Consider the following 13215-nt stretch of genomic DNA (forward strand, 5'->3'; position numbering starts at 1 on the left):
TAGATATCTCTATTCTATGTTAATTATATTCCTTCTGGTGCATACCCAGGAGTAGCACATTATTATTTATTTATGTTGTTTGTATTTATTCAGCAAATATTTAGTGGTTGTATTTTTTAAAACAAGGCATTGTTGCTGGGAGTTGATCATTCAACATTGAAGAAATAGATACCTCCACAAAGCTTCTATTTTCTCTGAATCAGTTGGAATCAAGGAGGATTAGTCAAACACACATGCTTTGATAGCAGATCATATTCAGTACTATTTGAACCTGCATTTTTTATGTACTAAACTTTATTGTACAAATCCTTTATTTTGAGAGCCCAGATAGTTGTCTCAAATTTAGCTATGTTAATAAATAATAGAATTATGTGTAGATCTTTTAATTTTTAGGCAGTAGGTTATATAAAGTAAGAAATTGTAGACATTAGATTTTAGGAGGTAAAAAAGATCCTTTTTGCTTGTTTTCACCTCACATTAAATCAAATGACTGCTTTCTGTTAGGTTTTTAAAGTAGGTAGCCAGTAAAAGAGAATGCCACGTGGTCTTCAGGCAGGAGAGAAAAGTTTATTCTACTGACCTGCTCCCAAGTTCAAGGTGCACGAGGTAGGCAAGAGAGCAAACCACCCCGGGGGCGGGGGGATGCCTTATATAGGGCAGGGATGGGGAGGTGTGGCCAGGATGTAACTTCAGGGAAGGGGGAGGTAACTGCCTCCAGGTCTGCTGGTTACCCAGGTAACTGGGTGGAGACTTAATGGGTGGGGGCATCTGCATGTAGCCCTCAGGGAGAGGACCTTACATTCCAGCCTTTTAATAGTTATGAAAAAGGGTGAAGACTCTCTCTGGCTGCTTCCTGCTGGCAAGGGGCGTCGGCATTAGGGGTAAAAGGCAGAAATGTGTGGCCCCTCCCTGAAGGCAAGCAGCAGCTGTCCCTTGGTGGTAGATCCTTAGGTAAAGTCTCCAAGAGGTTTCTTGAGGTTGGGGCTGGACAATAATAAAAAGAAAAATATTACTGAAATAAAAAGAGAAAAATTGGGTGCTAATGGCTTGGAGGACAAAGGGATGGGGTAGAGAGGTGTGTGGAAGGCAGCTGGTTCAGTGTTACTGTTACTCACTCGGGTCTTCAGGTATGCAAGACAGCTTTACCTTGGTAGGCCCAAGGGAGGAACAGGTGTACCTCGAAGTCAACATTGGTATAGAAGGGGCAGGAGCAGAAGCCCTTTTTATTCTTGACAGATGAATCCACTGTGGCTGTCCTTGGAGCTTGACCGCAGTGGGGGTGGTCAGCAGAACCTGGTGAGGGCCTGTCCACTTAGGGCTGCAGGGAGAGGCACGTAAGCGGGTGAGCGCCAGAGGTAACAGTTCTGGCCAGGATTGCTGGAGCTCTAAAGAAAGTTTAGAAAGCTGTGTCTTAATGAGCGCATTAGCTCTTTCCACCTTTCCAGATGACTGAGGCCTGTAGGGAATGTGAAGATTCCACTGGATATTTAAAGAGGTGGCTACCTGTTGAGTCACCTTGGAGTCACCTTGGAGGTGAACGCAGGTCCATTGTCAGATTGAAGTGACCTGGGTAGGCCAAACCTAGGAATAATTTCTTTTATTAGGACAGAGGCAACAGTGTTGGCAGTCTCTGATGTTGTAGGATAGGCCTCAATCCATCCTGAAAATGTATCTACCATGGTTAGAAGGTATTTCAGCCGCTTACATCGAGGCATGTAGGTGAAGTCTATCTGCCAGTCTTCCCCTGGGGTATGTCCCCGGGCTGTTGGTGTGTGGGGAACGCAGCTGGTCGGAGACCACCCTGTGAGGAGGCAAGGGAACAGGTAGGGCAGGCTTGGGTAATGGCCTTCTGTCGAGAAGTTAGGCTAGAGCAATGAAGTAAAGGCTTGAGAAGGTGGGAGAGAGGCTTGTATCCAATGTGTAATGCCTGATGTACCTGGGAAAGGAAATTGTCTGCTTGGGACTCAGGGAGAACAAATCGTCCTGCTAGGGACCACCATCCCTGTGCCTCCTGTGAGGCTCCCTGATGAGTGAGTTCCTCCAGCTCCTGTGGGGTGTAAGAAGGTTGAACTGGAGGCAATACTGGAAGTAAGGGTGCTAGAAGTTGTCTCTGGGCTGCTTTCTTTGCCTCCTGGTCTGCTTTTGAGTTACCCACCTTAATGGCATCAGGTCCTGTCTGGTGTCCCCGGCAGTGAATGACAGCTACCTTTTGGGGAAGGGAAGCTGCTTCTAGGAGCTTAAGAATAAGGGAAGCATTAGTAATGGGGGTCCCTTTAGTAGACAGGAAACCATGCTCCTTCCAGATGGCTGCATGTGAATGGAGAATATGATAGGCATATTTTGAGTCTGTATAAATGTTAATCCTCCGGCCCTTGGCTAGAGTTAAGGCCCTGGTTAAAACTATAAGCTCTGCCTTTTGTGAGGTAGTGCCAGGGGGCAGAGGGCTGCTTTCAGTAATGGTGCAGTCACTAACAATGGCATAACCCACAACTCGGCTGGCTGAAGGGGTGAGTGTGGAACTGCCATCAATGTACCAGGTGTCTTCTGGGTCAGGAAGGGGGGTTTCCGAGATACCTGTAAAATGGGGTGTGACATCATCCAAGGTTTCTGTACAGGAGTGGACAAGAGGGTTAGAATTGGATGGAAGCAAAGTGGCTGGATTAAGAGGGGAGCAGCTTTCCAGTGAGAAGTCAGGGTTCTCAATAAAGGTAACATGAAGCAGCTGTAGGCAGGAAGGGGAGAGGCAAGACAGGGCTTTATGAGATAAAAGGTCCTTTAGCCTGTGGGGAGAGCGAATGGTAGTGAGCTGGCCAAAAGTGAGCTTTGTGCTCTCCTGTGCTAGGGTGGCTGCTGCTGCCAGAGCCTGAAGGCAGGCTGGCCAGCCTTTTACCATTGGGTCTAGTTGTTTCAAGAGGTAGGCCACAGGTCTAAAAGAGGGGCCTGACATTTGCCCAAGCACCCCAAGGCCAATTCCCCACTTCTCAGTGACATAAAGTAAAAAGGGTTCTTTAAGATTGGGTAGAGTGGGGCTGGGGATATGGCCTAGTGGCAGGAGAGCTTGCCTCGTATACATGAGGCCCTGGGTTTGATTCCCCAGCACCACATATACAGAAAACGGCCAGAAGTGGCACTGTGGCTCAAGTGGCAGAGTGCTAGCCTTGAGCAAAAGGAAGCCAGGGACAGTACTCAGGCCCTGAGTCCAAGGCCCAGGACTGGCCAAAAAAAAAAAAAAAAAAGATTGGGTAGAGCCAGTGCTGGAGCCTGTAGAAGCGCTTGTTTCAGTACCTTAAATGGGGTGTCAGTGGGCTTTGTGGGGTCTGGTGGCTCTTTTAGGGAGCCCTTGGCTGCCTCATAAAGCAGTTTAGCCAAGGTAGCAAATCCAGGTATCCAAATGTGAAGAAAGCCCGCAAGTCCCAAGAAGGACAGAATGTCCTCCTTGGTCTGCGGGACAGAGAGAGACTCAATATAAGCTTTTCTATCAAGAGTAATTCTTCTCTCTGTAGTAGTTATGGAGAGACCCAGGTACATTACTTCTGGCTTTGTTATCTGGGCTTTAAAAGGAGAGACTCTATATTCTTTGGCCAATAGGAAGTTAAGGAGGTCAGCCGTGTGTTGGTGCACCAACTCGAGGGAAGGGCTGCAAAGCAAGATATATCCACATACTGAAGAATGACACTAGGGGATACCTGGAGAGAGAGAAGGTCCTTTGCTAGAGCTTGTCCAAAAAAATGGGGGCTGTCCCGGAACCCCTGAGGAAGGACTGTCCAGGTTAGCTGTTGTGCCCTGAAGGTATCTGGGTCCATCCAGGTGAAGGCAAAGAAGTCCTGACAGTCGGGATGCAAGGGAATTGTAAAAAATGCATCCTTCAGGTCCAGCACTGAGAAGTGGGTGGTACCAGGAGGTATCTGTGAAAGGAGTGAATATGGGTTAGGCACAACAGGGTGAATAGGAAGGACTGCAGCATTAATGATGCGCAGGTCCTGGACTAGACGATAGGTTCCATCAGGCTTAATTACTGGCAGAATAGGGGTGTTGAAGGGGGAGTTAGTAGGTCTGAGAAGTCCTTGTTTAAGAAGGCGGAGAATGATAGCCTTTAAACCTTGCCTATGTCTGAGGGAAATGGGGTATTGGGATGTGCTGGGGAAATGGGTAGGGTTTTTAAGCTTAATGAGAACAGGAGTATGGTGTCTAGCCATAGTGGGTGTAGAAGTATCCCAGATTAGAGGGTTGACAAGATCTGGAGGGAGGGGGGAAAGGGCCTAACTGGGAGGTTACAGGTGGAGGTTCATCTAGAGATAAAAGTAGAATAGGAGTTGGCTGCTTGGGGATATGGAATGAGAGGGAGACTTGGAATTTGGAGAGCAAGTCTCTCCCTAGGAGGGGGGTAGGGCAGCAGGGTAAGATTAGGAAGGAGTGTGAAAATGGAAAGTTGTCTATTTTGCATGGTACTGGTCCCGTAGATGGGGGACAAGAAGGTAGGCCGTCAACACCCACCACTGAGATCTGGGAGGGAAAAGTCTTCCCTGCATATTGAGATAACACCAAAAAACTGGCTCCTGTATCCAAGAGGAAGGATACTAACTTACCGGCTACATAAAAGCACACCCTGGGCTCCTCCATTGTGATGTTCTTGGGAGCCAGTGGCCCTGGAACCGTCATTGTGTTGCTAAGCAGAGAATCTCAGTTGGGTCGGGCTCCTCCTGCCTGCGTGGTTGGGGCCGGGGAGGGACTGGCCTACCTTGTGGAGGCGAGGAGGGACAGTTGTCTGCCCAGTGCCCCAGTTGTCCACATCTTGGACAGGGTCCAGGCGGTGGTCGCGGTGAAGGGCAGAATTTTGCCCAGTGGCCTTCTTGCCCACACTTGTAGCATGTTCCGGATGGCTTACGTTGGGTGATTCTTCTCGGAGGAGGCCGGATGGCAGCAGTCAGGAACTGATAGTTCTCTCTCGCGCGAGCAGTCTTATTGGCGATCTCCTGCTCCTCTTGATTATTGAAAACCTTAAGTGCCATGCTCACCAGATCTCGTTGGGGGGTTTGAGGACCGTCCTCAGCCTTTTTTAACTTTTTCCTAATATCAGGAGCAGATTGGGCTATGAAATGAGTATTGAGGATTACCTGAATCTGGGCCCAGCTTAGTATAACTCTGGAGAGCTTCAGTATGGCAGTCAAGAAATTCGGCTGGATTCTCATCCCCTCTTTGGGTAATGTGTCTTAGTTTGTCATAGTTAACTGGGCGATGAGCCGCTTTTTGGAGGCCAGCCACTAAGCAAGTTATCATCCTATTTCTACTTTTCCTCCCAGGGGCATTACTTTGTTAATCCCAATTGGGCTCCTCCCTGGGCACGGCTGTTGCTCCCACTGGGAAGTCATTATCTACGAGGTGGGCCTCGTCCGCATGTGCCTGGGTGGCAGTCCACACCCTTTCCTTTTCCTCCAGGCTAAGAGTGGAGGATATTATTAAATATATATCATGCCAGGTAAGGTCATAGGCCTGAGCAAGGTACTTAAACTGTTTGACATAACCATTAGGGTCTTGGGGATATGATCCCAGCTTCTTCTCAATCTGAGCCATATCAAACATTGAAAATGGAGCATGCACTCTTACTATCCCTTCAGGCCCCACCACCTCCCGCAAAGGACACAAGGAGTTTGGTGGAGCTCGAGTGTCACCTGTGCGAGATCGGGTGCGAGCCGCAGGAGGGGAGGGAAGAGGAGGTGAGGGAGGGGGAGAGGAAGGGGAAGAAGGTGAAGGTGCTGAAGACTCAGCAGGAAGAAGGTGGAGTCAAAAAGGGGGTCAGACACATCAGGTTCCAGAGAGGCCTCAGAGCTCTCAGAAACTGTGTGTCCACGTGCCAGCAGAATGGGGAAAGTCAGACATGTTTGACAGAGAGCCGGGTTATTCCTGAGAGCAAAAAAAGCCTGAACATCGACGACCTCTGACCATTTACCATTGCGGCAACAAAAACTGTCTAAATCTCTGAGAACGATATAATCTAGAGTCCCATCTCTAGGCCATGGGGAGCGATTGTCAAGTCAGTACTGCGGCCAGACCTCAGTGCAATAATGAGTTAGCCATTTTTGGTCAATGCAGTCCTTAAGGGACAAGACGTCCAGCGATTGCAGAAGGCATTCCAAAGGGGTTTCCTGCTTCGGGCGTGACTTGGAGCACCCCATTAGAACCACAGAGGGAAATAAGTTTGGCAAGAATGGAAACAAGTGTCCCCACTTTGGAGGTGACCAGGCCCTGGGCCTGAGAAGTTCTCTGGCACAGTACCACGTCCAGAAAAAGCAACAGAAAATCTGCGTAGCAGTTTCACTCACCGGAGTAGAGGAGTGGTATGGACATGGATGCAGAGGCCAGCAATGGTATTGATGAAAAGTCCCACGTGGCATCTCACAGCAGTTTGGTTCGCGGAAAAAGGGCCGTCAGGACTGGGGATACTCCCAGAAAAAGGAGAAAAATAGATGGGAATTCTGCCTGTCCTGACTCTTAAGCCCTTCCTGAGTCACGGCACCATATATGTTAGGTTTTTAAAGTAGGTAGCCGGTAAAAGAGAACGCCACGCGGTCTTCAGGCAGGAGAGAAAAAAGTTTATTCTACTGACCTGCTCCCAAGTTCAAGGTGCACGAGGTAGGCAAGAGAGCAAACCACCCCGGGGGGAAGGGGGGGATGCCTTATGTAGGGCTGGGATGGGGAGGTGTGGCCAGGATGTAACTTCAGGGAAGGGGGAGGTAACTGCCTCCAGGTCTGCTGGTTACCCAGGTAACTGGGTGGAGACTTAATGGGTGGGGGCATCTGCATGTAGCCCTCAGGGAGAGGACCTTACACTTTCTTCACTGAATATGAATCAGAGAATAATGATGACTGATATGTTCATATGCCAGTAACTCCATCTTTAGCAGAGTCTTAAGTCTGGAGGGTGGGGTAAGTAGGACAATTTGGAAGAAACTCAAGAAACCTTGGAAAGTATAACTTATTCATTCACTGCACTTCTACCAATTTGAGAAAAGTAATTGATGGAATTTTTAAAGTTTCTAGTTGCAAAATCATATTAATGAAAATTACTGGGCTGGGGATATAGCCTAGTGGCAAGAGTGCCTGCCTCGGATACACGAGGCCCTAGGTTCGATTCCCCAGCACCACATATACAGAAAACGGCCAGAAGCGGCGCTGTGGCTCAAGTGGCAGAGTGCTAGCCTTGAGCAGGAAGAAGCCAGGGACAGTGCTCAGGCCCTGAGTCCAAGGCCCAGGACTGGCAAAAAAACAAAACAAAACAAAACAACAAAAAAAAAGAAAATTACTACTCTGGTGCACTCAAGGCCCCAAACTCAAAGAGGGATGAAAGAACTATCTGTTTTTACCCAAAAGGTTTATATTTTGCATTCTAGTTTGTGTTTGCACCACTCAAAGTATGATGAGCATTTTCCAAAGACCTGGGGAGGGAAGTATCCTACTGCTCATCCAGGAATTCCCAAGGGGAAGCTCTTGTTCTCTTCTTTTTTTCTTTTTGTTGTCAAGGTGATATACAGAGGGGTTACAGTTACATATGTAAGGTAGTGAGTACATTTCTTGTCAAACTTGTTACCTCCTCCCTCATTTTACTCCCACCTTCCCGCCTCCCCAGTTTCCGGCCCCCCACCCTGAGTTGTACAGTTACTTTACAACATAGTGTCTTGTAAGTATTGCTGTTGCATTCACCTTTTCTCCTTGGTCTCATCATTTTGCTGTTCCCCTTCCCTTCCCTAATTTAGACACACACACACACACACACACACACACACACACACACACACACACTACCCAGGGTACCAAAATCAAATACAGTGACAACAAGGGTTAAACCATAGGGAAGTTAAACAAAAGAAAAGAAATAATTTCACATAGTACATTAAAAATAACAACAATGATAAACTGGTTGTTTCTATATCTTGAGGTTCATTCGCTTAGCATCCTCTTATGTGATCATATGTACATAACTATTGAGCTATTGTGATCATCTGCTGGGACTATACATACCAGTGAGGGAAAACATAGAGTCTGTGGTTCCTTGGGTCTGTTTTACTTCACTTGATATGACTTTTTCCAAGTCTTTCCATTTTCTTATGAATGGAACAATGTCATTCTTTCTGACAGAAGTATAGAATTCCATTTTGTATATGTACCACAGTTTCTTTTACTGAGGGTTCATCTGGGTTGGCTCCATATTTTAGTTATAGTAAATAATGCTGTAATGAACCTAGTTGTGCTGGAAATAAGAATGGCCAAGAGGCACATGAAGAAGTGCTCAACATCCCTGGCTGTAAAAGAAATGCAAATCAAAACAACATTAAAAAATTCCACCTCACCCCAGTAAGCATGGCCATTATCAAGAAAAGTAATAACAACATATGCTGATGAGTGTGTGGCCAAAAGGAAACACTACTACACTGTTGGTGGGAGTGTAAACTTGTTCAACTACTCTGGAAAGCAGTATGGAGGTTCCTTAAAAGGCTAAACATAGAGCTCCCCTATGACCCAGCAGCACCATTTTTGGGCATTTACCCAAAGGATCACAAGCAAAGCCATACTAAAGCTACCAGCACAACCATGTTCTCTTCTATATACACTCAATGGCTCAACCCCTTAGTACATTCTACATGCCAGCTTGAATCCTAACATATTGTTTAATTAATTGTTTAAAAAAAACTTTGCAAAGTACAGTTCTGATCTATGTGGGCAACTGGAAAAATGATTGACATGGAAGGAGAGTTCAAGTAGGTGATGCAATTCTGACTGGTGGTTCCTTCTTTTATCTTTCTTAATATGAATGCTCCTCGGTCAACTGTAGAGCTATAGACAAAAGGGGAAATGACACCTTTCTGAATTTGTGTGATTGGATACAATATTTCCATCATCTAGGATTTCTATTTGATTCTTTTGCATTATATTGATAGTCATGAAAGAAAGCTCTATGCTGACTTTGCCAGGGACTAAAAACCCAAATAAGAATGAACAACCCGTCTTTGTACCAGCAGGTTCCATATTGGGTTCATACAACCTGCAGAAGAATATACATGGTTTCTTCTCAATATACTTGGTCCTTGCATTTGAGACATTTTCTTTGTGCCAAATTTGAATTTAGAAATGTTGAAAGAATCATGTAAGTCAAATTATATCATAATAACCAATGGAATAATTTATTTCTGGCCCTACTTTTCTTTATCCTTCTGACTTTATGATGGAAGGAAATTGGATCTGGATGGAATGAACCAGGCAGGGGATGGAAAGATTATCCTTGTTCTCTGAGGAATTACCCAGGGCCTGTCCATCACTTCAGGAGCTCTGAGAAGACTTAGCCATGGCAGATTTAAGTGGAACATCTGTATAGGAAGCCTCAGCCTGAAATGTGGAGACAGCTGCATTGGTACTTGGAGAGCAGTCTGCTTGAGCCAAAGTCTCAAAAGGACAACAAGGACAAGATGGAGATACAGCAGATTACTCTTATGCTACTAGTGTTTCATTGTTTTCTAATGAAAACCATGAAATGTTTTTGACCTTATTCCCCTGGAAAGTAGTTGATAAAAATTTAAGTTGCCAATCAAATCCATAAGATACCATAAAATTCAGTGTAACACCACATTTATTAGCTTTAGGGAAGAAGATAGAGAACAGCGAATCTTCAGTTCACACTCAGGTCCACCATTATTGTACACCACTCTAAACCTGGATGCTCACTCCCCTGGATCAAGGCTTGTGAAAGATGAGATGGTCACAAAATAAATTCCACATGATTACTAATTCTGCAGTTTTTAAACACAGTCTGTCTCTGAGAAGATGGACTCAGAGGTCCTTTGACAGCCAGCTCTGGTCAGGCCTGTGTCCACTCTTTCCTCACTTCCTGGAAGCTAGGGACTAAATTGCAAAAGTGCCAAGCCCCTTGGTTGAAAAGTGTTATCAGTAGCCTAGGAAACCTTGCTTTTCTGGATTGTCAGGTTAGTTGACTGAAGTCTTAGTAATTTATTTTTGGAACCTGCAGAATGGAAAGTGGTATTAAATATCCATATATTCAATATGGACATTCAATTTGAAACCTACTGTAGTCTGGCACTCAGAATTACTGGCTGGGCTATTGTAATGCTCCTGAAGAATGGGGAAAGTGTAGTATGGAGGGCTTGGATAGAGGCAAGTGTCAGCCCATCTCCCCACTTCAGGCATGTGGACTTCATCATATCAGGGGCTACAACATATCAGACTGGAGGCAGGCCCTGGTGGCACTCCATGGAATTTGGGGCTTCTCCCAAGAGAGCCCCCAAACAACCTTCAATTGGGAGGAGAGGAAACTAGAAAAAAGTGAGGATTTATTTTTAAAGCTGATATAGAAAATCTGGACTACTTAGAAAAAAGTAAATGGCCCTGGCCCTGGCCAATACATAATTATTGGAAGAAGAAGAAAATGGAAAGGAAGAGTGAGGTAGAACTTTTTAGATAGGCAAGCTGTAGTAACCTGATGGGAAGAACTGACAAGACTGCTAATCAGGATTTATTGATAAGTTATCAGAAATCCCAGTTAGTACCCACTGCCACCACCAAGAAGTTTTGTCAGAATCATTGCTTTATCCAAAGTCTGTAAAATTGAAGTCCAGCTAGACCAATAGGGAATGCTGGCCCAGGGGTCCATTCAATTTATTCTCTTGTTAAAGCAGTTGGAAGCAGAGCAGATTCATTTCAAGACCAAGATTCCCCAGTCAGCTTCTAGCACAGGATCTGAAGCCATCTGCATTGTTAGCACAGAATAGCCTACAGGTAGAGAACAAAGCTCCTTGAGATAACTGGATGTGGTGCACAATTCTCTAATGCATGCTGGAGAGAACAGGTGCTATTACATGACTAAGGGTAGACCTTGGGGGCTGGGGATATAGCCTAGTGGCAAGAGTGCCTGCCTCGGATACACGAGGCCCTAGGTTCGATTCCCCAGCACCACATATACAGAAAACGGCCAGAAGCGGCGCTGTGGCTCAAGTGGCAGAGTGCTAGCCTTGAGCGGGAAGAAGCCAGGGACAGTGCTCAGGCCCTGAGTCCAAGGCCCAGGACTGGCCAAAAAAAAAAAAAAAAATGGTAGACCTTGGGGCATATTAACTCAGTGGTAAGAGGTGTCTTGGTCACGCTAAAACTTCAGACAGGAATGAAGACATGTATAAAACTTGTTGTAGGGACATCACCTTTTTCTGGGCATTTAAATGGAATAGTTACTATGTACAAATAAGCACCTGGACATTACTACCACATAAGCAAAGGGTAAAGCACAGTGAAGGGAACTGTGTCTATTATGTGATTTTTTGACCTAGAGGTGTGTCCATTTTTACTTTCTTATATATCTCACTGATGTATTGAATGTAGCAATTCTAACTTCAGATATTCATTCCTTTGGTAGCTAGAATTGAGTCTTGCCTTAAAAAGGGATCAATAAATGCTCATTGACCTAAAGAATGGTGGGTTATAAACTTGTAAGACAATTCTGGGAGCCACTGCAAATCATTTATATGCTAAATAAAAGTCTGTTAATTAGGGATAGTTTATAGTTATAAGTATCAAAATATAAATTGCCGATATTAGCAAAAATAGCATTGCAAATATTAATAAATCATATTTATCCTTTATCATTGAGAAAATGTAGTTTATATTTAGTAACTCATTTAATTATCACATCATCCCTGTGAAGTAATTATTATTATTATTGACTTTTTAAAGATGAATACTACTTAGAGATTGAATTATTTGCTAAAGGCCACATAGCTAGTAAACTGCAGAGTCAACCACCAAGTCCTAGAATTGGACTTATACTGAGGGATGGCTCCTTTTTATTGGAGATAATAAAAGCCACAATTCAACTGTTTTATCTTTAAAAGAAAAATATTTCATTCTCTTTAGCATTGGATTAAACAGAATAGTTTACTAGTCTTAGCACTTTTTTGGAAATTCTAAACACAAGGTTGCATTGAAAAAGTATTAGTTGAGGGGATGAATGTAATCAAAGTACATTGGACACATCTATAGAATTACACAATAAAAGTCTGTTATACTAGTAAAACCAGTAAAGCATAAAATTTTAGCTTATTATGTAAAAGATTTCCAGAAAAGCCTCTCAGTGATGCTCCTAATGGAAATCCCTCTCTGTATACAGCACAACTGTCTAGCATCTCTTTACCTTGTATATCACAGTATGGGCGCCACCCCTAGTTTCTTTCCTGGCCTTCCCCAGAATTCTTTTTTTGCAGTCTTCAATATTTATTAAGATACAATTTTGAACTTTTAAAAATTATCTTTAGTTGTACAAAGATGTTGAGTATCACTTCATAGAGAACATATAAACATAGTAACAAAAATATTGCTTTAATCAAGCATTATTCAGATACTATCATTTGCCTAGAATATACATTTTATAGGAGTCAAAATCTTGCTAGTTCCTCAGAATTTTTCAGGGGCTGGGGATATAGCCTAGTGGCAAGAGTGCCTGCCTCGGATACACGAGGCCCTAGGTTCGATTCCCCAGCACCACATATACAGAAAACGGCCAGAAGCGGCGCTGTGGCTCAAGTGGCAGAGTGCTAGCCTTGAGCCGGAAGAAGCCAGGGACAGTGCTCAGGCCCTGAGTCCAAGGCCCAGGACTGGCAAAAAAAAAAAAAAAAAAAATCTTGCTAGTTCCTCAGAATTTTTAAAGGCCGTTTGTTCTTACTTTCTTTTTCCTCTTACTTTTCCTCCCAGGCTCTATTCCCAATTCTCTTTGCCTCTTTCCAGATGAACATATCTTTCTGAGATTCTTTCTGGTTTTCTGATGAATACAATTCAAGAAACAGGGTTCCTTTCATGAATTTGGGGAAGAGGATACACTTGTATCAATGTTGTATTCAGTATTTTCCTGTCACTGACCCGAAAAGGTTACAAGACTAAAAATATGGCTCACTTCAAAGAATGTCCCAAATCAACTGTTTTGCTATATAGACGCCTAAAAGCCATTTTTGATTCATCACAGTTTGCAAGTATCTTTGCATCAATGCCATTATCTATTCAATAGTTGTAATAAATGGTTGTACTTCATGAAATTATTGTGGGGATTAAAACAATTGGTCTAGTTTAAGTAGCATTTAAAAAATAATTCTGGGCTGGATGTTGGTGGCTCATGCCCATAATCCTGGCTACCTACGAGCCTGAGATATGGAGGATTGTGGTTCAAGACTC

This window comes from Perognathus longimembris, chromosome 1, assembly GCF_023159225.1.
Source record: "Perognathus longimembris pacificus isolate PPM17 chromosome 1, ASM2315922v1, whole genome shotgun sequence".
NCBI lineage: Eukaryota > Metazoa > Chordata > Mammalia > Rodentia > Heteromyidae > Perognathus > Perognathus longimembris.